Here is a 3,894-nt window from a genome sequence, read left to right on the forward strand (position 1 = left end):
AAGTCTAAAAGAATAAGCAGAAAAGTGGGACTTTTTTTAAAAAATGAACTAATAATTTGTTTCCCCAAATAAAATGTTTAAAGTTGAGTTTGGCCAATTAGATGAGAGTGCATCATCTAGTAAATTTACAGGGAGCTTAAAGACAGGAAAGAGGGGTCTGCCTCTGAGAAAATATTTTCTGAGTTCAAAAGAGAGCAGCCGGGCTGCTTGTTTTAGAGAGCCGAAGAGGACGGGGGTGGGCTGGGGGAGTTGGCAAGAGCAGACATGGCGTCAGTGCCGCGTGCCTGCTCTCTCGCTAGCAGGAGATGGTTAATAAATATCAGTGGAATTGATCTTGGCCACAGGAAGTAGAGGGATGACGAGGGACATCCTCTCTTCTTGGCGGAAGAAAGGACAGATTAGTCATTAGGGTTCAGCAGAAGGGATGGAATTCAGGGTGATTTAAGTCACAGTCCCTGAAGCCACTAAAAGCCAGTGTTAGGAGGGGAGAGGACCATGTGAATGAATCTGTTTCAGCCCATGTTGGGCTCCTTCCTGGATGTGACAGCCAAGACCAACCAGAGAGACAGGGCATCAGGCTCCCCAGGGAGAGACGAGGGGCAGAGAGGGTGGGTTCTGAGAGTCTCTCTCCCTGCTGCACCCACCAGTTCCTCCCACACCAGCGTCCCTTCCACGGGCATCCTGTGAGCACCTGCAGTGAAATTCCAAACTAAAAGCGGGAGGGGACGCTACCATCGGAGCACGCTGTGTGAGAAAAAAATCTATTTTCAGTAAAAGGTTAAAAAAATCAAATGTCAAAACCAGGACAGGAATCCCCCAGCACACTTCTGTGGGGACGCGCCATCTGTCCTCAGCCCGGCCCCGCTGATTGTCATACCCACTCCTTACCCCTTACCCCACTCCTACCCCACTCCTTACCCCACTGGCCATGACTGTGACAGTGAAGAAGAAATGGTATTGCTAAGGGATTCTCATACTCGTGTGTGTGTGTGTGTGCATGTGTGTGTGTGTACAGTGTGTCTCTGTGACTATATGTCAATGTGTGTGGTGGATATATGTCTCTGTGTGACTGTGTATGTGAGTATGTGCATGGTGTGTCTGTATCTGTGTGTGAATGTGCATGTGTGTGAACGTGTGTGTGTGTATGTATGGTGTGTCTGTGTGACTGTACGTTTCAATGTGTGGGAGTGTGTGTTTGTGTGAATGTGTGTGTGTCTGTGTGGTGTCTCTGAGTGAATGTGTGTGGTGTGTATCTGTGTGTGAGTGTGTGTGTGAGAGAGAGAGCAAGCGAGTGTGTGTAGTGTGCTGTGCGTATGTCTGCATCTGTGAGTGTGTGGCCTATTCTGCGTGTGTCTGTGTGTGTGTGTGTCTATGTGTACAGAGGCCTATTCTGCGTGTGTGTGTGTGTGTGTGTCTGTGTGTACAGAGGCCTATTCTGCGTGTGTGTGTGTGTGTGTGTGTCTGTGTGTACAGAGGCCTATTCTGCGTGTGTCTGTGTGTGCGTGTGTCTGTGTGTACAGAGGCCTATTCTGCGTGTGTCTGTGTGTGCGTGTGTCTGTGTGTACAGAGGCCTATTCTGCGTGTGTCTGTGTGTGTGTGTGTCTGTGTGTACAGAGGCCTATTCTGCGTGTGTCTGTGTGTGTGTGTGTCTGTGTGTACAGAGGCCTATTCTGCGTGTGTCTGTGTGTGTGTGTGTCTGTGTGTACAGAGGCCTATTCTGCGTGTGTCTGTGTGTGTGTGTGTCTGTGTGTACAGAGGGAAGACTGTTTACTTTAGAAAGGTGAATTAGCTGGTAAAGCTTTCACCACCTAACAAGTCTTTGTGCGGTTTCATTTTTCCTTTCAGACAACTTGCAATGCTTAGGAATCTTTTAACATAGTCTAATTTCTAAGAAATAACTAATATCAGACAACACCCATCTGAATTCTGTTGTAATACCATGGGCAGGACTGGTTAACCTCCTCTGGGGAGGTGGGGTTGCCGCATGGACCCACCCCAGCCCGCATGCATATACATATTTATATCTGCATATTTACGTATGTATGCACACGTATATGCACACAGACACTCCAAGTATGAAGGAGACTGAAGTTGGGAGGATTTCTCATAGGGCATCCATATGCTTGCGTTACTTAGAAGCTGAAATTGGAGTCCTGCCACCCCTGCCGTCTTGTCCAGCTTGTTTCCATATAAAATGAGACTAGAGCCCCACACACATGGACATCGGCGTGGTGTTTGTCACGTCTGTAACAAGTGTCTGAAGTCATTTTTTATGAGCAGCCCATTTCCCCGTGGCACTTCCTCTGTTTGGTAATGCAAACAGGCAGAACATTGTGTCATTGTGTTGGTGACACTCCTTGCCAAAGACAGGGAGTATCGAAAGTTGGAAGCAGGAGTTAATGGGACTTCATGAGAGGAAAGAAGCGGGGTTGCTCGCTCACTCCTTCACCAGGAGGGCCTGCTCGTCTCCAGGTATGAGGTAATTCAGACTCCATGCCACACAGTCCAGGCAGCCACACTCACTGTCACAGTTTGCGTAGCAAGCCGCTGGACTACGACCCTGTTGGTGAGCTGCTGCGTGAGGTGTTTGAAAGAGTCCCTGAGTAGCCAGTGGATGTGTGCAATGTGTAACCTGCCAGAAAAAATAGCCAGCTTCCGTGTAAGGCCGTGGTTTCTGAGCCTGCCTTTATTCCCTACATGCTGCGTCTAAAGACGGGATTCGTATTCCCCAGATAAGAAAGCAAGTTTGGAAGACCAGTCTGGGGCAAGGAAGCTGACGCAGGGTTTAACGCCACTCGGTGCATCATTTGTAGTCACGGAGCCTTGTTGACTGTGATGGACAAGGCCTTTCCGGCTACTGCAGTTCTGGTGTCACCACTCATACAAACAGCCAGCTTCACACGGTCCACACTGGGGGAGCACAGCTCCTGGTTCCAAGGCAGCATTTTATGGGAAGCTCTGATTGCTTTGAGAAGTTAAAATTTACAAGTCTGACTCAAGATGATGATCAGGATGGGGAAATGACTCAGTGGCTAAGAGTATGTGTGCACAAGTATGAGGATGTGAGTTCAAATCCGAGAGCCTACATAAAAAGCTGGGTGTGGCCACACATGTACCCGTGTGGAGGGACAGAGACAGGAGGATTGCAGGTACTTGCTGGCCACCAGCCTACCAGGATCAGGGAAAAGCCCTGTCTCAAAGGAATAAGATAGAGTTGGTGGAGCAGGACGCCTAATGTTTTCCTTGGCAGCAACATGTGTATCTGGTGTACACATATACAGAAACACACACATACACAGACACACACACACACACAGTCATGTACTATCCATACATTTATACACCTACTCACACACACAGACACAGCACATAATCATGTACTAGCCATACATGTATACACCCACTCACACACACACACACACACACACACACAGTCATGTACTACGCATACATGTACATATCCACTCACACACACAGATACACACATATGCACACACACACAGTCATGTACTAACCATACATGTACATACCCACTCTATCTCTCTCTCTCTCACACACACAGAGTCATATGCTACCCACACATGTACATACCCATTCACACACACACACACACACACACACAGAGAGTCATGTACTACCCATACATGTACATACCTACTCTCTCTCTCTCTTTCTCTCTCTCTCTTTCACACGCACACACACAAAGTCATATGCTATCCACACATGTACATACCCACTCTCACACACACAGACACACGCACACACATACACACACACAGTCGTGCACTACCCACACATGTACATACCTACTCACACACACAGACACACACACACACACACACACAAACACACACAGAGTCATGTACTATCCATACATGTACATACCTACTCACA

The sequence above is a fragment of the Mesocricetus auratus genome, unplaced genomic scaffold (genome assembly GCF_017639785.1).
Source record: "Mesocricetus auratus isolate SY011 unplaced genomic scaffold, BCM_Maur_2.0 Super-Scaffold_100008, whole genome shotgun sequence".
NCBI lineage: Eukaryota > Metazoa > Chordata > Mammalia > Rodentia > Cricetidae > Mesocricetus > Mesocricetus auratus.